General features: G+C 41.1%; 1 long non-coding RNA gene across 1 annotated transcript; it reads right to left on the bottom strand.

Annotated features, from left to right (window-relative positions):
* Positions 1-1,244: 1,244 nt before the first annotated feature.
* LOC117530035 lies at positions 1,245-21,208 on the bottom strand. Its single transcript, XR_004566171.1, has 3 exons — positions 21,123-21,208; positions 13,268-13,274; positions 1,245-1,255 (listed from the first exon to the last, which is right to left on the bottom strand). It is a non-coding gene; the product is annotated as an uncharacterized LOC117530035 (long non-coding RNA).
* Between the last annotated feature and the right edge of the window lie 1,883 nt (positions 21,209-23,091).

The following is a 23,091-nucleotide window of genomic DNA, read 5'->3' as shown; positions in this document are numbered from 1 at the left end:
AGTGTAGCTTATTCGTAGCTTTGGAGGCCAGGCTGGGCGAATTGGAGACTCGGCTCCGCACCGTGGAAAATTCTACAGCTAGCCAGGCCCCTGTAGTTGGTGCGGACCAAGGTAGCTTAGCCGCCGCTAGTTCCCCCCTGGCAGATCCCGAGCAGCCGGGAAAGCAGGCTGACTGGGTGACTGTGAGGAGGAAGCGTAGCCCTAAACAGAAGCCCCGTGTACACCGCCAACCCGTTCACATTTCTAACCGTTTTTCCCCACTCGACGACACACCCGCCGAGGATCAAACTCTGGTTATTGGCGACTCTGTTTTGAGAAATGTGAAGTTAGCGACACCAGCAACCATAGTCAATTGTCTTCCGGGGGCCAGAGCAGGCGACATTGAAGGAAATTTGAAACTGCTGGTTAAGGCTAAGCGTAAATTTGGTAAGATTGTAATTCACGTCGGCAGTAATGACACCCGGTTACGCCAATCGGAGGTCACTAAAATTAACATTAAATCGGTGTGTAACTTTGCAAAAACAATGTCGGACTCTGTAGTTTTCTCTGGGCCCCTCCCCAATCAGACCGGGAGTGACATGTTTAGCCGCATGTTCTCCTTGAATTGCTGGCTGTCTGAGTGGTGTCCAAAAAATGAGGTGGGCTTCATAGATAATTGGCAAAGCTTCTGGGGAAAACCTGGTCTTGTTAGGAGAGACGGCATCCATCCCACTTTGGATGGAGCAGCTCTCATTTCTAGAAATCTGGCTAATTTTCTTAAATCCTCCAAACCGTGACTATCCAGGGTTGGGACCAGGAAGCAGAGTTGTAGTCTTACACACCTCTCTGCAGCTTCTCTCCCCCTGCCATCCCCTCATTACCCCATCCCCGTAGAGACGGTGCCTGCTCCCAGACTACCAATAACCAGCAAAAATCTATTTAAGCATAAAAATTCAAAAAGAAAAAATAATATAGCACCTTCTACTGCACCACAGACTAAAACAGTTAAATGTGGTCTATTAAACATTAGGTCTCTCTCTTCTAAGTCCCTGTTGGTAAATGATATAATAATTGATCAACATATTGATTTATTCTGCCTAACAGAAACCTGGTTACAGCAGGATGAATATGTTAGTTTAAATGAGTCAACACCCCCGAGTCACACTAACTGTCAGAATGCTCGTAGCACGGGCCGGGGCGGTGGATTAGCAGCAATCTTCCATTCCAGCTTATTAATTAATCAAAAACCCAGACAGAGCTTTAATTCATTTGAAAGCTTGTCTCTTAGTCTTGTCCATCCAAATTGGAAGTCCCAAAAACCAGTTTTATTTGTTATTATCTATCGTCCACCTGGTCGTTACTGTGAGTTTCTCTGTGAATTTTCAGACCTTTTGTCTGACTTAGTGCTTAGCTCAGATAAGATAATTATAGTGGGCGATTTTAACATCCACACAGATGCTGAGAATGACAGCCTCAACACTGCATTTAATCTATTATTAGACTCTATTGGCTTTGCTCAAAAAGTAAATGAGTCCACCCACCACTTTAATCATATCTTAGATCTTGTTCTGACTTATGGTATGGAAATAGAAGACTTAACAGTATTCCCTGAAAACTCCCTTCTGTCTGATCATTTTTTAATAACATTTACATTTACTCTGATGGACTACCCAGCAGTAGGGAATAAGTTTCATTACACTAGAAGTCTTTCAGAAAGCGCTGTAACTAGGTTTAAGGATATGATTCCTTCTTTATGTTCTCTAATGCCATATAACAACACAGTGCAGAGTAGCTACCTAAACTCTGTAAGGGAGATAGAGTATCTCGTCAATAGTTTTACATCCTCATTGAAGACAACTTTGGATGCTGTAGCTCCTCTGAAAAAGAGAGCTTTAAATCAGAAGTGTCTGACTCCATGGTATAACTCTCAAACTCGTAGCTTAAAGCAGATAACCCGTAAGTTGGAGAGGAAATGGCGTCTCACTAATTTAGAAGATCTTCACTTAGCCTGGAAAAAGAGTCTGTTGCTCTATAAAAAAGCCCTCCGTAAAGCTAGGACATCTTTCTACTCATCACTAATTGAAGAAAATAAGAACAACCCCAGGTTTCTTTTCAGCACTGTAGCCAGGCTGACAAAGAGTCAGAGCTCTATTGAGCTGAGTATTCCATTATCTTTAACTAGTAATGAGTTCATGACTTTCTTTGCTAACAAAATTTTAACTATTAGAGAAAAAATTACTCATAACCATCCCAAAGACGTATCGTTATCTTTGGCTGCTTTCAGTGATGCCGGTATTTGGTTAGACTCTTTCTCTCCGATTGTTCTGTCTGAGTTATTTTCATTAGTTACTTCATCCAAACCATCAACATGTTTATTAGACCCCATTCCTACCAGGCTGCTCAAGGAAGCCCTACCATTATTTAATGCTTCGATCTTAAATATGATCAATCTATCTTTGTTAGTTGGCTATGTACCACAGGCTTTTAAGGTGGCAGTAATTAAACCATTACTTAAAAAGCCATCACTTGACCCAGCTATCTTAGCTAATTATAGGCCAATCGCCAACCTTCCTTTTCTCTCAAAAATTCTTGAAAGGGTAGTTGTAAAACAGCTAACTGATCATCTGCAGAGGAATGGTCTATTTGAAGAGTTTCAGTCAGGTTTTAGAATTCATCATAGTACAGAAACAGCATTAGTGAAGGTTACAAATGATCTTCTTATGGCCTCGGACAGTGGACTCATCTCTGTGCTTGTTCTGTTAGACCTCAGTGCTGCTTTTGATACTGTTGACCATAAAATTTTATTACAGAGATTAGAGCATGCCATAGGTATTAAAGGCACTGCGCTGCGGTGGTTTGAATCATATTTGTCTAATAGATTACAATTTGTTCATGTAAATGGGGAATCTTCTTCACAGACTAAAGTTAATTATGGAGTTCCACAAGGTTCTGTGCTAGGACCAATTTTATTCACTTTATATATGCTTCCCTTAGGCAGTATTATTAGACGGTATTGCTTAAATTTTCATTGTTACGCAGATGATACCCAGCTTTATCTATCCATGAAGCCAGAGGACACACACCAATTAGCTAAACTGCAGGATTGTCTTACAGACATAAAGACATGGATGACCTCTAATTTCCTGCTTTTAAACTCAGATAAAACTGAAGTTATTGTTCTTGGCCCCACAAATCTTAGAAACATGGTGTCTAACCAGATCCTTACTCTGGATGGCATTACCCTGACCTCTAGTAATACTGTGAGAAATCTTGGAGTCATTTTTGATCAGGATATGTCATTCAAAGCGCATATTAAACAAATATGTAGGACTGCTTTTTTGCATTTACGCAATATCTCTAAAATCAGAAAGGTCTTGTCTCAGAGTGATGCTGAAAAACTAATTCATGCATTTATTTCCTCTAGGCTGGACTATTGTAATTCATTATTATCAGGTTGTCCTAAAAGTTCCCTAAAAAGCCTTCAGTTAATTCAAAATGCTGCAGCTAGAGTGCTGACGGGGACTAGAAGGAGAGAGCATATCTCACCCATATTGGCCTCTCTTCATTGGCTTCCTGTTAATTCTAGAATAGAATTTAAAATTCTTCTTCTTACTTATAAGGTTTTGAATAATCAGGTCCCATCTTATCTTAGGGACCTCGTAGTACCATATCACCCAATAGAGCGCTTCGCTCTCAGACTGCAGGCTTACTTGTAGTTCCTAGGGTTTGTAAGAGTAGAATGGGAGACAGAGCCTTCAGCTTTCAGGCTCCTCTCCTGTGGAACCAGCTCCCAATTCAGATCAGGGAGACAGACACCCTCTCTACTTTTAAGATTAGGCTTAAAACTTTCCTTTTTGCTAAAGCTTATAGTTAGGGCTGGATCAGGTGACCCTGAACCATCCCTTAGTTATGCTGCTATAGACGTAGACTGCTGGGGGGTTCCCATGATGCACTGTTTCTTTCTCTTTTTGCTCTGTATGCACCACTCTGCATTTAATCATTAGTGATCGATCTCTGCTCCCCTCCACAGCATGTCTTTTTCCTGGTTCTCTCCCTCAGCCCCAACCAGTCCCAGCAGAAGACTGCCCCTCCCTGAGCCTGGTTCTGCTGGAGGTTTCTTCCTGTTAAAAGGGAGTTTTTCCTTCCCACTGTAGCCAAGTGCTTGCTCACAGGGGGTCGTTTTGACCGTTGGGGTTTTACATCATTATTGTATGGCCTTGCCTTGCAATATAAAGCGCCTTGGGGCAACTGTTTGTTGTGATTTGGCGCTATATAAAAAAAAAATTGATTGATTGATTGATATCGGTGGATTGAATGATTTCTTATCGGTTCTTGACAGGAACCGGTTCTCGATACCCATCCCTAGCCATGTATATCCCCTTCTAACTCCGTGGGGATTAGGGTGGCTGGATTTAGAGTTGTACATCTTTCCACTGTTAAATGTGGTTGTGACAGCAATGTTGCCATAAGCCCCTTTCACACCGGGGCTGCTCCCAGTTGCTCCCTGTGGCGTCATGATGACGCAGTAATATCTGCGTCAGGTGCGCGCAGCAGGGGGCAGAGAGGAGGTGAGAATGCAGCCTGCAGGTTCTCTGCACAGAGAAGTCAGAGTGCACAGTTTAGCTGCAGACAGACTGTGCACTCTGACTTCTCTTCTACTTGTTGTGCTGAGCTGCAGCGCTGCGCTCTGAGTTCTGTTATAGCTTACCTTTCCTCCCTTGATGGCAAGATGCGCGCGTACGAACAGTCCTAAGCAAATGTGGAGATGTCTGGAGTTCTACTTGATGTTGACATGTCCTGGACTTATGTCCTTTTTTAACTGTGATGAGAGAGTCTGGAGAGAAAGAAACTAACTGCCTGCAGACAATTTTTTTTTCTTTTCTTTCCTCCTTTGACCACAAGATGCACGTGCACACGCGCGCGAGCGAACCGTCAGGCGAATGCGGAGATGTCTGGAGTTCTACTTGATGTTGACATGTCCTATCTCAGGACTTAGGTCCTTTTGTCCTTTTTTTAACTGTGATGTGAGAGTTTGAGCAGAGAACAAGGAACTGCAGCCAGACTTTTTTTTTCTTTTAATTGTTCACATGTGCGTGCGTGAACAAGCATCCATGAGTGGACTAGAGATGTCTTTTTACTGGATATTTCTGGCAATCATTCTCCATTTTTTTCTTCAGTGTGTAGTTTTTACTGCATTAAGTACACGGTATAAAAACAATCCTGCGTGATTTATACTGCAGGAACAGTGGAACACAGCAGGAATCATAAATTGGCTTTGAGTCACGCCGGGTAATGCCTCTTTGCCCCGAATTACACCTCTTTGCCCCGACTTGCGCTGGAACCACTTCCTTTCTGCATCAAGCACAGGACGCCTAAAAAAATTAAACAGGCGCCCGACTTGCTTCTTCCTTTGCGTCCTCGCGCTGTTGTGGCGCCGAGCTGCATCGTCTCAGCACTGAGTTGCTTCCACGCGGCGTCGTCATAATGACGCACGGCGCAACCAGGAGCAACCGGGAACACCCCAGGTGTGAAAGGGGCTATACATAACAAATGTCTGGCTGGAGACAGGAAAGTGATGTTAGTCTGTAGTAACAGGGCTGACACAGCATGTGGCACTTTTCGAGTTAATGTGTGAAAAAGGTCCACCCCTGCAGAGGCCTGCACCACTAAAGATGCAGCCACAACAGCTCTTACACATGGGGGCAATGCTCTGGCCACAGGATCCAACCTGGTGGAGTAAAAAGCCACAGCTCTTAATTTGTTTCCATGCTGCTGTGTCAAAACTGATGTCATAAATTCTCCTTTGCAGTCCACCATTTGGACAAATGGTCTGTTATAATCTGGTAAGGCCAATGTTGTACTTGATGTTAGGGCCTTTTTTAGGTTACAAAATGCTTGCTCTCCTTCTGGAGTCCATGTCAGTTTTGCTGACATGGGCATGTTTTCTCCAAAAATCGTAGTGCTTACTGGACTTGTTATTTCAGCAAAATTTGGTAACCATTGTCTGCAATAATTTGTCAGGCCCAAAAACGACATCATTTGCTTTTTTGTGGTTGGTTTTGGAGCTTGCAAAATAGCTGTTTTCCTTTCATCCAGAATGGTGCAGCCTCCTGCACTCAGATTGTGTTCTAAGTATTTTACTTCCTGTTTACAGTACTCTTAGTTTGTCCATTTTCTGCTAGAAATTTCAGCAGCTCCAGCTTGTCCTGTTTATTTTCTTGCTCTGTTTCTGATGCCACAAGTATATCATCTACATATAATAGAATTTGACTATTTGGTGGTACAAATTTGGCCAGGTTACTAGACATTGCTTGTGTAAAGATAGTAGGACTTTCACAATATCCTTGTGGCAGTCTGGTATATGTGTATCTTGTGTTATGGTTGAGGGCAGATAGGGCCCTCCGGTTTCCTCAAGGGGAGGTTGATTTTGTGGCTGTCTTTTGTGTGCTCTGTGTGGTTTGTGTTTCATTATCTTCTTCTTTTTTGTTGTAATAAACCTCTCCTTGTCTTTTTTGTGCTTTTGCTTTATTTTCTGCATCGCGTATTTTATTTATCTATTTTTATATTTTCCATTTAGCTTCTACTTTCATTATTGTCTGTTTCTTAATTTGTTCTTCTTAATTTCTTAATTATTTTCCTCTTACCAACATGTACCTGTTGTGTGGAGAAGCATATTATTTTTTGACAATTGTCTGCCCATTGACAGTCTTATTTCATAATGTCTTTAATATGGCATTCAGCCATGCATTTATTCATAATATGTGATTATCTGTTGTCCTCATTACTTGTATATGAAACATTAGAAATTTTCTAGCCCCACGGTCCATCAACAGACACAAATGGCCAGCACATATTATATATATATATATATATATATATATATATATATATATATATATATATATATATATATATATATATATATATATATATATATATATATATATATATATATATAGGAAAATAAAGAAATAAACTATTCATATAATATGTCTATAATATCAATCATTATCAAACCGGTTTGAAATTAGTAGTTTCATCATGATTATATTTATTAATATCTCTGCAAACAAATAAAAGCTTATCATATTCTTATTCTATCATATATGTCTATTAGTGGACCCACAAATATATTCATAATTAATCTAGGAGCTCCATAAACAGTTCATATGTATACATACATTATTACTTTACAAGCAATTTCCCTGGTATCATATGGCCATAACAATAACCAAAGAAACTTGCATACTATTCTACAAAATAACACTTCAGTGAATTATATTGATATTGATAATCAGTAACTGCATTTTCTAATCCTAATTTTTTTCTGTTTTTTCTTTGATTCTTCTGCTTTTGCTTTTGTCTTTGTCACTAATTCGGTTGTTGGTTTGGGTGCCAATTTTCCTGTGAATTGGAATTTCTTTTTATCTCCAGTCTTTATGTGTGGTATCCTCATCGTTTTTCTGGTTTGACCCACAACAGGAACAACAATTCCCCGTTTTAGCTGTTCGGGGGTTTATCTCCTAGGGAGATCTAAAGGAAAAGATTGTTGTCCTTTTCCCCAGCTGATTGATGGACGGTCAAACTGAAAAGCTGTCACCGCTTCTACCTCAAGGAGGTGGGTAAACCTTGCCTATTGCCTCTTTCCAGTCTTGTTGTCCCCCAATCAGGTGTCACTCACACATGTAACATTCACACCAGTTAATTTTCAATATGTCCTGTGGATAATATTGAGGGTTTAAGCATTCCCAGAATTTCACAGTCCGACCACCGCAGGTTTTACCGACCCGACAGTTAATTTATATAGCGCTTTTAGTACCTATAAGAGGTTCCCAGAACTTTATAGGGTTATTCTACGTGGTAACCCTCAGTCACCTGTAATTTTACAGAGAAAACAGTACTCACTCTTGGTCGTCCTCTTTAACACAAAGTTCAGATGTCTTCACCCTGGTGATCGTCGACCCATGAGGGAGGAGTCCTTCCTGGAAAGGGTCTTTTGGGATTTTCCCAGCCATGGACACGGTCTTTACGGAGTTCTGTCCTCACCGGTTGAGGTTCCTCAGGTTTGTTGACATCTGGCTCGAAGGACCAATTTAATATCAGGTTTAGACCTGTAACAGAGTCAGATAAACCATTAGACAACAAAGAAGACACCAAGGAGACACTGTTACTCTTTCACACGAGGAGAGAGGGCAGCAGGAAGTCTGAAAATAGCTTCTCCCTCTCTGCTGTCTGCCCACTCACCTCAGCATTTTTTTCACTTACATACACAGGAGTTCATTAAAAACAATAGCACACTGTCTCTGCAGGGGGCGCTTCCTGAAGGACGGCTTGACTGATAAGCAAAACAATAGCAGAATCTCTCTGCAGACAGGTCACACAATCATAGATATGCAAACAGTTTTACAGAGAGTTTTCAGTGAGTATTTTAGTGGTTTATAAGAAACTGAAACTTGCAGGCAATGCACCATAAATGATTATGTGTTTTGAAGGCATTATAAATGATAACATGTATGTACAATTTTTCCAACATTCATGTTGTCATTATGGGGTATGTTTGCGTTGAATTATGAGGGGAAATAATGAATTTCATCAATTTGGGAATAAAGCTATAACATAATAAATGTAGAAAAAATTGAAGCACTGTGAATACTTTCCTGATGCACTGTATATTGCACACTTAGACTGTACTCCACCTTTGGTAATGTATATGGAACTATATTGCCCTTGGAGATGATCATATTATATGCGAGTTTAATGTGTTTATATTTGTAGGGAAGAAGCTGTTTTTGAGTCTGAAAGTCCTTGTTTTTACAGTCCTATATCTCCTCACTGATGGAAGGAGATCGGAAGATTACCAAGATTGTCTTAATATTGGAATATCTCATGATGTTACAGGTTAAATGGATCAGTGGTTGAGGAATACCTTTACAGGTCTTTCTGTATTCTCTTTGCCAGACGTTTAAATTACATTTCACCATACAGGCCAAATAATCTAAAATATTAGCATTAGAATAGAATAATTCCGTTACAAATAGAATACCTTTCTCAAACCAGTCATTTTTATAAAATGGACTGTCCAATAAACAAATGTATTGGCCGAACTATCAGTTTGCCTGAAACAAACAAACAAAAATATATAGGGACTTCTTTGGCCACTGAAGGATCATGAGACTAAGGGGGATACACCTGGCTGGGTGGGAAGAACCAACCACTGAATCAAGAGTGACAAGGCTTGGGAGTAGGGACCTTCCAAGTGTCAAGGACGGAAACTTTCCGGACACCGAAAGCACCTGACAGACAAGAGGTCTGTCCTCGTGTGTGTCTGAGAAGCAGCTGCATAAATACAATTGCAAAGGAGGCAAGCCGAATGCTGTGCCTACATAGTCAGAAAACCTCACTCCCTAACACCAAAAGACGCTCTGGCCACAGATGCCAGAACCCATGGGTTTTGGCCTAATCATGAGTCTGCCTCCAATCCACGAGATTGTTAGTTGGCATTCCAAAGGGGACAGAATGGAGACACAACACAATGCAGAGGTTAAATTAGTTCGGCCAGATGTCTACCAAAAATGTTGCCACAATGGGCCAGCCATCAACCTGCACAATTGGACATTTATTCCTATTTTAAAGTAGGTCCATTTCAGTACAGTTGAGACTGTGTGCTATTGTTTGTATCTACCAAAGGTGGTCCTCTGTGTTAACACCATTGGCTACAGCACTGGTCATGTCAATAGGGACATCACTGGTTATTGTACTTGGCCCCACAAATCTTAGAAACATGGTGTCTAACCAGATCCTTACTCTGGATGGCATTACCCTGACCTCTAGTAATACTGTGAGAAATCTTGGAGTCATTTTTGATCAGGATATGTCATTCAAAGCGCATATTAAACAAATATGTAGGACTGCTTTTTTGCATTTACGCAATATCTCTAAAATCAGAAAGGTCTTGTCTCAGAGTGATGCTGAAAAACTAATTCATGCATTTATTTCCTCTAGGCTGGACTATTGTAATTCATTATTATCAGGTTGTCCTAAAAGTTCCCTAAAAAGCCTTCAGTTAATTCAAAATGCTGCAGCTAGAGTACTGACGGGGACTAGAAAGAGAGAGCATATCTCACCCATATTGGCCTCTCTTCATTGGCTTCCTGTTAATTCTAGAATAGAATTTAAAATCCTTCTTCTTACTTATAAGGTTTTGAACCTCGTAGTACCATATCACCCCAATAGAGCGCTTCGCTCTCAGACTGCAGGCTTACTTGTAGTTCCTAGGGTTTGTAAGAGTAGAATGGGAGGCAGAGCCTTCAGCTTTCAGGCTCCTCTCCTGTGGAACCAGCTCCCAATTCAGATCAGGGAGACAGACACCCTCTCTACTTTTAAGATTAGGCTTAAAACTTTCCTTTTTGCTAAAGCTTATAGTTAGGGCTGGATCAGGTGACCCTGAACCATCCCTTAGTTATGCTGCTATAGACGCAGACTGCTGGGGGGTTCCCATGATGCACTGTTTCTTTCTCTTTTTGCTCTGTATGCACCACTCTGCATTTAATCATTAGTGATCGATCTCTGCTCCCCTCCACAGCATGTCTTTTTCCTGGTTCTCTCCCTCAGCCCCAACCAGTCCCAGCAGAGGACTGCCCCTCCCTGAGCCTGGTTCTGCTGGAGGTTTCTTCCTGTTAAAAGGGAGTTTTTCCTTCCCACTGTAGCCAAGTGCTTGCTCACAGGGGGTCATTTTGACCGTTGGGATTTTACATAATTATTGTATGGCCTTGCCTTACAATATAAAGCGCCTTGGGGCAACTGTTTGTTGTGATTTGGTGCTATATAAAAAAATTGATTGATTGATTGATTGACTGGGGACACCCAACTAACCATAGAAAGATGTAACAAGTTCTGAATATTGAGCCAAGTTTAAAAAAGTTTGGATTGGGGGTGATGTAACCCTCTGGAGTCGACTGGTGTAGCAACGTGTCAAAGTCACATGACTGAATTATGACAACATATCACCAAATACACTACAGTGTGAGTGCCCATTTTTAATGTGTGTTGAAAGTGTTGGACGTCAAACTATATACCACTTTTTAAATTGTGTTGACAGGCCTAGTAAAACTTGAATCATGATTAATAATTTACGCCATGCCTTTTCCTGAATATTATGGTTATGTTTGCATGGTTATGGTGCATTTTTCTGTGCGATGCACCAAACGGGAGGTCTCTTTCCTTTTTCCTCTCCTTTCTCACCAGAACAATTGCAAGGAAAAAACACATGACTTCCACTTCATCAGTGGGGGAAAAATACACAACCTAAACCAATAAAAAATGATCACCAACCCACGTATTTGGTTGCTGAGGAAGGAAAAGATTGTGTGAGTGACAGCACAGAAAGAGCAACATGGGTAGCAATTAGAACATTTTGAGATTTTATAGATTTGTGATATTTAGCATGTAGTGTAGTGTGGTTATTGTGTAGTGTTGTTTTTTGTTTTGTACATCAAAACAAGGAGGAGACTTATGAGTATGGAGCGTGCGCTTCAGCTCTTTTTTTGAGCTAGAAGGAGCCGAAGGACATTCAAATTCCAAACAACTTTATTAATCCTACAAAGGGAAATTGTTATGTGTCGGACGCAGCTCGGAGAACCGACCAGCGTTTGAAGGACCCAGTATGAAATAAGCAGAGCACGGTACAAAGGCTAACTGAATTTAATACATAACAGTGATAATATAATAACAAAAAGGTGCGGCCTGGCGTGGTGCGCTCCCAGCAGCGCTAACGGTCCGGAGCCAGAAGCTGTTTCGGACCCAAGGACCCCGCCGACACCCCCCAGGTGGCCGCAACAAACCGAGTCTGTGAAAGAAGGAACCATTATGTGAGTCCACACTCTACACACAGAGAGACCACTCAAAGGTGTACATAAACAGCAAACACTTCCTGGCTTAATTACTAATCAGCTTCCCAACCTGCAGGCATGGAACATCCAGTTCACAAAACTCCACTGCAGTGGAAGCTGATACATGACTAACAAACAGCTCAATACAATAAGGTGTGAGGGACACCACATTTACTGACTGTATAACTGTTAGTCACAAAATCTAACGTACCTCAGGAAGTGTGCTGACGAGCGTGAGACCTCACCCCCTCCTCTTTCACAGACTGTGCATCAAACCTGGACGTTCTCAGCATCCGCTGCTGATGAGATGGCTCCCGAGACGACGATCTCACCCGTCTGGTCACAAGGTCGAGTCTCTGGCAAATACACACTGTGCACTCCAGTCTTAAATGCCAACATGTTCCAATCCATCCAGATGCACCACAGCTGTGAGTCCTGACGAGTCGCAGGTGATCAGGGTGAGGTCCTGACAGCCTCAGCAACACAGCCACTCAGTCCCAAACGCACGCCACCTGGGAGGAAAACCAAAAGACAGAAACAAACCGGCAGCCAGGCCCCCCCAGCCATATAACAGAAATGAGGTTATAGCAGCTTGTAGGACACATAGAAACACAGTGACATATAACAACATTTAAGAACAATAAAACAGATAAAGCAGACTTTGACCAGGAGTTAAAACGAATAGCAAGGTAAAATAATTTTTAAAAACTACATTTACAGGGCATTTAAAAGTCAAATCGTAGGTGGGATAAATGACCAAACGACGAAACATGGAGCCAGAGTCTGAGCCAGAGAGTGAGGATTCTAATGATGAAGAGGATGATCTCTCTCTTGATTTGGAAGAGCAGTAAGAGGACGAGGAGTCACCAACGTGCACATGGAGTGCTACACAGAGGTCTACACAGACAATGGGATGGTGCGCCACTGCTTCCAGGTCCAGATGTCTCCTGGCTCAGGCTGGTTCTGGAAGACAAAGGAGGATGCCGACAGTAAAATGCAGTAATATTCAGGGTCTAGTCTCAGAGAACACCAAGAGTCCAGGTTGAGACAACCCCCCACCCCCCACAGTCCACAAGACCTTTTTCTGTTATTTCTTGCCACTTACACAGTGAGGACAATCTACAGCAAGACCAACAATAATGCTGCCACAAACAAGGAATTGGGGAAAAAGTACAAATGGACTGACACTGAGATGGAAGATCTGTACAAGTTTTTGAACTTCTGATATGCATGTCGATGGTATCACTGCCAAGTCTCCAAGACTACTGGAGATGAAATCACATTTTGTCTGTGCCCCTTTCAGCAAAAGTGATGACAAGAGACAGGTTCAGATCCATATTTTGGAACATCCACCTCAGTGATCAGAATGAGGATGTAAAAAATGACAGAAAGAAGGGAACACCAGGCCTCTTCATGATGAGATCCTCCGTGCCTGCCAGGCTTATTATCACCCGACGAGGGAGCTGGCAGTGGATGAAAGGATGGTGGTGATGAAGGCAAAAACTGGCATAATACAATACATGAATGACAAACCAACTAAATTGGGGAAGAAACGTGTGTATTGGCTGAGTCAAGCAGTGGGTACATCATCCGGTTCACCATCAACACTGAAAAGATGGAGACCATCCTCTGTTAGTGTTGGGTACCATAGTTACATGGACAATTTTTATACCAGTCCCAAACTGTTCATGGACCTGGCCAGCATGAAGTTTGGAGAATGTGGCACAAACAGGGAGAACAGAAATGGATGCCCCAGAGCGATGACACATGCTCTCACCAAAAACTGTGGAAGAGGATCTGTGAGATGGATAAGAGGGGCCACTTGTTTTTTGTGAAGTGGATGGAAGCATGGGAGGTGTCTGTGTGTTCCACCATCCATCCTGTGTGATGGTGCAGAAAAAGTTTTAGGATGGAAAGAATGGACAATGAACTGTGAAAGACATTCCCTGTCCTACAGCAGTCATGGCCTACAATAAAAACATGGGTGGTGTCAATTTAATTCAGTTCAATTTATTTCATTTATACAGAGCCAAATCACAACAAAGCCACCTCAAGGCATAAAGTCTAATGTTACCAACCCCTAGAGCAAGCACACAGGTGACAGGGGTAAGAAAAAAACTCCCTCTGATGATGTTGAGGAAGAAAACTCAAGCAGACCAGACTCAGAGGTGTGACCCATTCCTTAGACCATTCTAACAGTTACAAGGTTTTTACAAACTTTTTACAAAGCTGAATAAACAGGACACTAAAAACCTAAATAACATCAAAAACAAATTGCATTATTGAAATGACTGTGCAAGCATTTGCACCACAGGCAGGGAGTCATTCAGGACCCTGGGTAGCAGGGTCAGCTTCCATCCATCATGCCATCAGTAGGCCTGCCACTGTGGCAGAGTGTATTCCAAAAGCATATTGCACTGTGCTGTGTCAGCTTCAGACATGGCATGTCTTGTTAGTTCAGTGCCCTATGGTGTGCAGATGTTAACCTTGTGAGACGTCATCAGTACGTTGGACAGACAAAAAAGAGCAGAATCAGTCAGCTGGAAAAACCACAATGAAGGTATGAGATCACCAGCAATAAACTGACAGAGAACTAGAGATGATCTCCAGATGCTAGCCTTAAGCTTCACTAACAGACCCAGAATTTAGATGAAGTGAGGCAGGTAACTGCTCCATTTCTAATAAGATGAGTTTAAAGGGATAAGAAGAAGAATGCCATACTATGCCAGTATGTTAGTCACACAAGAGGGAAAAATAGATGTGTCTTAAGTCTGGACTTGAATGTCTCTACAGATTCTGACTGTTTTATTGCCATAGGGAGCTCATTCCACAAAACACACAATAAAATCACCAGTGTAAAACTAACACTGCCAGTGTTAACGCTGGTGATTTTATTATGCAGGTGCATGATAAGAGAAAGCTCTGTGATCCACAGACTTTTTATTCATCTTAGGGACACAAAGTAGTCCTGCGCCCTGAGAATGGAGAGCCCTGGCCAATACGTAGGGTTTAATTAGGTCAGCAAGGTAGGGAAGTGCTAGTCCATGAATAATTTTATAGGCTAGTAACATAACCTTAAAATCTGATCTCACAGAGACAAGAAGCAAGTAAGGAGATGCCAAAATGGGTGTAATGTGGTCAAACATTCTGCTTCTTGTCAAGAGTCTGGCAGCAGCATTTTGAACCAACTGGAGACTCCTAATGCTGGAGTGCGGCAAAACAGAGTATAGAATATTGCAGTAGTCCAGTGTAGATGAGACAAATGCATGAATCGGAGTCTTGGTATCAGCCATAGACAGGATTTTCACTATTATTTTGTAGGTGGAAGAAAGCAGTCCTCATAATATCTCTAATGTGTAGGTCAAAGGACAACATGGGATCAAAAATCACCTCAAGGTTCCTCACAGTGTGATGTATGACACATGAGCCTGGGTTAAGCCTTAACTGGTTAAACTGATGCCAGTGTCTCACTGGACCAAGAACCATCATTTATTTCAGTCTTGTCCATGTTTAAAAGTAAGAAATTGCTGGTGTCAGATCCCGTTATTTTTTAGATACACGGCACACGCTCACCCTCCGATGAGTGTGTTTGTGTACAAAACCAGCTCTCCGTCTCTGGGGTCTGACCTTCGTGTCTCCACGGGTATTACCCGGCAGGGCTGCACAAAGGCTGTTCAAGCTGGTGGCGAGGAGATTCGTCTAGCCGCTCACTGCCTCCATCCGGACGTCCACCCCGCTGACGCTGATCTCGCACCCCGGTCGAATAGCCTCCTCTGGAACCAGGATACGAACCGGCCACGCCCGTTAACGGCAGCTCTCCTCTTATGGATCAGAGCTCTTGGAATGTTGCTAGATTTTGAATTTAGTGACTCGTACAGCGAGTCCCCGGGATGTGTTATTTTCATTAAAAACCAGACTAACCTTTTAGAGCACTTTTTGATGTTGTACACCTAATAACTTTAACTTTTACACCTTAAGAAGCATCAATAAATCCAATGTCCGAGCCGTAATACTTTAACTGCATGCTTGGAAATTTATTGCAGGTTTTGCAAGTGCCGACAACATAATCAAAATTATATATAGTTATATGATGAGAATTTCATAACAGTAATTCAAGTATAATTAGAATAATGATTGGCAGAGATTTTTGTTTTTAATTCAATAATTCTGTCTGATCTCACTTTGACTGGGACTGGATTGACTTCTTAACCATTTTTCTAGGAGTGAGGGAAGGAGGTTTTTGAGGTTAAAGTCCCCAGTACGATGAACTTGATTTCCTCTTCATCAGCTATTAGTCGTTAGCTGACCACGATCCTTGTGTGATGTTGTAATCCTTCAGGAAATTAATCCACATAAGAGTTTATTCCTTCTTCAATCAACCAAAAGTTGATCTAATCCATTCTGGTATGCTGTGATGTTCCTTGAGAGAGAAAATGTTGAACATTCCCCACTCAGACTTAAGGCCAGTGATTATTCTCCAGTGTTCTGCTACTCCATGACTGGACGGCCTGAGTGGGAGTTGAAAACTCTCTCAAATGATCTCTTATGGCTCCAATCCTCTCACTCCACGATTCCAATTGCTGCTCACAAGATGGTCAAGTCTTGTGATCTCCTCGTAGCAGGGGAGAAGTGGCAACAGCACCTCTCCCTGGAAGAATAACCCCGTTTCCTGGTGTTTCACAGTTTATATATATGCTGTACTCTTGTTGTCTTCAGATGATCTTGGTTACCATGGGGACGCTGGTGACTCAAAACCTCCTCCCTTCTCCTACCCTTACTGGAAATCTTCTGCAGCTCCTTACCAGTAACTTATTGCTCAAGTTCCTCTTTTCTGTTAACACTTCAGCTTTTCTGAGAATTCATTCTTTTAAATCATTTCTTTAGAATCACATCAATCATATTCAATCATTTCATTACAACTCTCTTTCACATAAAAACAATTCATATGATCATATACAAACATTTTCATTCCTTATTATTCATTTCATATTTTACCAACATCTTAATCATTTGATCAGTTGTTTATAATCAGCTTTTCTTGCCCTGCTTGCGACATCATCTTGACTTCCTCTTTCTTCTCTGACTCTGCACTTTATGAAAAACAACTCATATAATCATTCATTTCACTTATTTGTAACATACTTTTTCTAATCAACTCTTAATTTTAACACTAATTAAAATTAATTAATACTTCATTTGATCATACTTGTTATGTTAGAATCATTCTTAGACATATTCCATCATCTTCACCACTGAGTTCATTCCGTGGGCCTCCCCATTTGTAATGGAAAAGTCCGGTATGACCTCACTTACTCCTGTAAGGTACCAAACACTGTCCAGTTTAATCCAACAGCATGTGTATTAATCCCATGGCATGTATTATATTCCAAGATGAAAACAAGATGAAAGCAAGCTTAAAGTCATCTTTCCTGACACTGGACATCCAGTTTTTCACTGATGCAAGGCAATCCTCTGTGGATTTTATGTGGATGGGATTACCAGCAGTTATCAGCATGCACAACTGAGTGTCATCAGCATAGTAATGGAAATAATCCAAAAATTCCATGGTATCTGCCCAAGGGATGCTCTATAAAGGGAGAAAAACAGACGACCTAAGATGCACCTCTGTGGAACCCAAAATTTCATGTCACTAAGGTTAGAGGTCGTGTTGTTGTATGAGACACAATGAGAGTGACTGGTTAGATGTCAACCATGCAAGGACATTCCCAGTAATTCAAAAATTATTCTCCAGCCTATTGGGCAGAATCTGATGATCCATTGTATCAATTACAGCTCTAAAATCTAACAGCACCAGAACCGTAGTTGTGTCTGAATCCATTGCAAGCAGAATATCATTTACCACTTTAGTGAGAGCTGTCTCTGTGGAATGACATGTTCTAAATGGAAACTGCAGTGGTTCAAAAAGATTATTTTCAGTGAAGTGGTCCAGGAGCTGCTGTAAAACCACTTTTTCCAGATTTTTGTACAAAACCAGCAAAGTACCCATCCTTTGGACAGTGAAGAAAGAGTGTACTAATTGTGAGTCACTGATTCAGGAAAGTGTGCAGCAGTATACTTGGACAATGTATTAGCTTCCAAAAGGAAGCATTCAAAGCATTTTTGAAGTAGTAGCTATAACAGACACACTGAGCCCTTATTTAAGAAGGTTAAACTTCACCTTTTTTAAATCCTAATTATTTATGAAATGACTGACTATGTAGTGTAATGTAAATGGATGTAGCTTTTAATTTTTTTGGATTATGTTATGAAGTTGTCAATAAAATTTATCTATCACAACAAAAGGTGGCAGTAAAAAACATTTGCAGCAGTAACAGCACCACCTACTGTATACTGAAGTATTATAGGAATGACAGATTATAATAAATAATGAGAATGCATGAAATTCAAGGCAAGACTGGGTAAGAAAGTGTAATAAAACATGCTGATATTTGTTTGCAATAATTAAGAAGCAATGCTTTCACAAAGTATACTGCTTTATACTTTTTTTTTGGCCCATTTCCCGAGCACTATTTTCAGTATCAAAACGGGGCCAGTAGCACCCAAACCATAACAGCTGGCACAAATGTGATGGCAGATTTGGAATGTGTGGATGTTTTTGCCCTAGAAAACATCTTCAGATAATTTCCATGACCTACCTTGATGAAATACAGACAAAACAAAAGCAGTGACAATGCATTGAATGTCATACATGGAAGCTGGACGGATTCATACTCACGAGGCCAAAACGCCATTTGGCAGAAATTGGTGGTATGTTACAGACTGGAGGTTCTAGTTAACTGCAAAATGTGGGCAATTAAGGGAATTTGTGAAAGAGACATGATGTGTGTCCAAAACTACAGAGGATGTGGGAACCTTGTGTGAGGTGAGCAGATCCAGAGAACACTGAGGACAAAAAATGGGACCCCTGTGCTTAGTATATCTCTATATAGTAGGTTTGCTATTGGCCTATGATTTTTCAGTAGACTAGGGTCACGATTAGATTTCTTAATTAATGGTTTAATCACTGCAGATTTAAAACATTTAGGAACAGATCCAGAGGTTAATGACAGATTAATAATTTCCAACATAACAGACCCAAGAGTGGGCCACAGTTTTGTTGGTATGAGCTCAAATAGACAGGTTGTGCTTTTAGCAGAAGCTACAAGTTTCATCAGCACACCAGTGAGATACTATCAAATTCTGTAAATCTAGCCAATATTTATCAGTGATGGCATCCACCTCAATAACAAGATGTAGTGGCTGGATTAAGGCATGCTGTTAATTTAACCTAATGTCATCTTAATTGGGCTGTAAAAGGAGAGAAGGTGGTTGTCCATGGTTGTCCACAGGTGGTTGTACATGAATAAGTGTTGCCACTGTGTCGAATAATTACTTTGAATTATACTTGTCAAATTATATTTACAAATCAGAGTAATAGGTCTGCTTTGTAGCAGTACTGCAGGGGTGGCCAAGTTTGGTCCTCGAGAGCCACCTTCCTGACACTCTTAGTTGTCTCCCTGCTCCAACACACCTGAATCCAATGAAAGGCTCATTAAAAGTCTGCTAACGAGTCTTTCTTTGGATTCAGGTGTGTTGGAGCAGGGAGACAACTAAGAGTGTCAGGAAGATGGCTCAAGAGGACTGAACTTGGCCACCCCTGCAGTACTGCATGCTTATAGTCTAGAGGAGCATCACGACACGTGAGGTGAAATACTTCTTGTTTGACAAAATCTCCTGTTAAAAGTGAAATCTGCCGGAAAATGGCTGATGTCCAGCTCTTGTGATAACCAGAGAAAGTGCACATGACGGTCTCGGCTCCACAGAGCCATCCATTTAGAAATGATCCGGTGGTTTGTGGCTCTCGATGGCAGCATGGAGCGCGGCGCTCCGAGCGTCCTTAGACCCGTCCTTAAAGCTGTAGTCACAGTCCTTATTCTCTGTGAAGCCCGTCAAATTTTCACCAAAAGCCAGATAAATTTTTCTAATGGTTTCCAGCTGCCAGTCTCTAACAGTTTCTGAAAAAATTCTGATGGGAAAAAAAGCCCAAATCATTCTGCCATTTCCTGACAATGAAAATCCGCTGAGGGGGTGGACCACTCCTCACTCAAAGCCTGCTCACAGGCGAATGACGCAACTGACAGGCGTGGAAAAACTCACACATGCGCACGAGGGTTGTCTGACGCAATCACACGTGATTCAAATCCATATGGTTTTTGAAAAAATAATAAGGTCGGATACTTTTCTAATTGACCTCGTAATCGATGAGTTTAAGCACTAAGTTTAGGTTGTCCATAAGACTGTGTACTGAATGGTCATTTTACAAAAGTTTTACAAAAGTTACATTAAGATATCAGTCTGGCTCCAAATTCAATTGTTGCTGAGGGGTTATGTGTTGCCGTGATGATGAATAAGTTTCTCGTTCCAGTGAACAAGGCAGTGAGACTGTAAAATAAATAAGTGAATGATCTGTGACCACTGAAGCAAGAGGCATGATGACAGCGATACTGTGCACAAGGACCAAATCCAGGGTATTTCCACTAATGTGAGTTTAATCCTGAATGCATTGTTGGAATTCTTACACATCAGTAATGTCTATGAATGATTTGCAGAGGGGGTCAGAAGAGATGTATATAAAAAACTAAGATCATGTTATTTGGCAACTGTAATAAGGAGAACCAAGTGCAGGTACAAATAGACTGTGTGGATATAGATGAAACTAAGCTTTTTTGTTGTAATAATAGACAATTAAATAAACTGGAACCCTCAATCCAAACATGTACAAAATATACTGTCATGAAGTAGTTCAGTACCAGAGGTGATTTCTCTAAGAATGCAAGGGAAGCTTTGCATTACAGAAAATGTTAAAAATTAAATGGTCAAATATGTATAGTTGTGCTAACATTTCATTGACTACGAATGCATTAGAACATGTTCATCTTGAAGACGTTTGTTCAGAATCAGCTACTTATCACAAATTGACTGACTGTATTTTGTTAACTTCTTATACATTCCCATAGTGCCACTGCATTTGCCCGTATAAGCTGAGCATCCGTTCACTTCAATGGGACGACATGGAACAGTTTTATTCATTGCCTCAAAACTTGACAGTCATTGGATAAATGGCATGATCTTGTCCCACCCTGGATGCTCAGCGTCTCTGGGTGTTGATGGAGGTGTGGGCTGGCCTGGATGCTGAGCTTCCAGATGATGACTGAGGGATCAATCGTAAGGCTGAATCTTGTTTTAGATATACACTTGTGAGAATTGTGCATTTTTGCTTGTTTATACATTTTTAAATTTATGCCAAAGTGTTTTGCTTGAGCTATAAATCAGTCTGTTTTAAAGGCTCATCTTAGATACGATATGCTTATGCCAAACTAAAAAAAAAGAACTTGCTTTGTAATGCCACTGAACAGCAAATAAACAAAATGAGACAAAATCTGTGGAAACACAATGGAAACGGATGAAACTGGTGATTTGGATGCCAGCTGGGAACACTGGCAGAGAAGCAGGAATCAGATACTTGTGGGATTGTACGTTGTGTGAGATCCAGGTGAGTTGCTCTCTGCTTCTTCCTTCAGTAAGTTAGTGTTTAAAGGATGTTGCATGTTACAACCCAACATCAAAATATTCATGATTGTAAGTTTATCCATGCACATGCAGTAATAATTACTGGTCGTTGATGGATTTTATTACCTAGAATTAGTGACAGAGAAACCGAAGCATTTTGAACTGCTGAATCAAAACCAAGCAATGGTTCAGTGTTTCAAAGTATATGATACAGTTAAATATGGTAACATCTGCTGGCCAGTGTTTAACATAGCATTTGCCTGGAACAGTAAAAGGCTGTCATGAAACAGTCTGGCACTGTTATGTATGTTAAATAATAAAGGTTAATGTGAATCTTGAAATTTTTGACTGTATTCATTATCATCTTGTATCATTTAAAGACATTAATAATATACTTGTGTTATAATGTGATTGTGCCACCATAAAATACTGTATGAGATATAAATTGTGAAGTGCACCTAGGGACTGTTGTGACCATAGTACAAAATGATTGGGATTTGGGGGCATCAAAGGTTTGTTTTTATAAACAAGATCATTTCAGAGATGTTAGGTTTGAGTCTGTTCCTCTTTGTAACTACCTCTCTAGTGTTGGAGGACACCCTCTCACACAGCACAAAAATTGCTGTCAAATGACGATAGATTTTGTTCAGTTTGCAAAGAGTCCGATAAACAGCTGCCTCCATCCTCCCTATCACTCTTTGCAAATTCACTGCAGGTTCTGGGGAGTATTAGCATGGCTAAAACTCTTCAGCTTCTGGCGGGCTTGGCCTCCCTGACCCCCCACCCCCCACCGGGGCACTCTTGACCTCCAGGCCATTTTAAGCATTTTTCTTTATTTGCCTCTCACGTCTAGTTCTGCTGGCCATTGAGAGGATGCTGGTGAAGTCCCTGGAAAAGATGCCTACTTGGTATGACAGGGTCAAAGACCATTTTCTTGAAAAGGAACGGAAGGCAGAATTTACGTATGAATAAAATAACAAATTTTATGATGTACACCAACAATGACCTTCCTCTCTTTGAAAGACGGGCAGCTGCCGCTGATCAGTACTCAGTAAGGCCAAACACATTCTGGACCACAAATCACCCCAGATTCTCTATTGTTCACTAGTTACAGTATTTAAATTACTGTACAGACGTTTGGGGCAATACTTATAAATGTATACTACATTCACTATGGATACTACAAAAAAGAGGATAATTCACAATGCCAGTTATAAAGAACATACAACTTCATTATTCTTAATATCAAAAACAAATCAGGCTTTGTAACACAAAATGGCTGGACACAATTGCTAGGCTCAGATTCAGAGTGCATTAATCTACTGGTACCTTGTGGTTGGCTCTCACTGCGGTATTGTATCACTTCCTGTTCCGGAGCACAGCGGTGTTTTTCTGTATCTGTTAGCTGTTTAATCTGCGCAGTTAGATTGATCTAGTTATCTAGATTACGATTTGTTTCCCAGTGTAATCTTTACGTGCCTTAACTAAAGCACTCCTTCTGCTGAATCACCTCTAAATTATTTACACATTATTCACTTTGCGTGTTTTTAGGAATCCGCTAGCTTAGCGTAGCTACTAGCTCTTAGCCGATTTAGCATGGCGGCTTCGCCTGTCTCTCCCGCACTTTTCTGCTCTGGGTGTGAAATGTTTAGTT

This window comes from Thalassophryne amazonica, chromosome 17 (genome assembly GCF_902500255.1).
Source record: "Thalassophryne amazonica chromosome 17, fThaAma1.1, whole genome shotgun sequence".
In the NCBI taxonomy this organism is placed as follows: Eukaryota; Metazoa; Chordata; class Actinopteri; order Batrachoidiformes; family Batrachoididae; genus Thalassophryne; species Thalassophryne amazonica.
Note: the sequence above shows the minus strand (reverse complement) of the source record. Positions and strands in the feature narration are given on the sequence as shown.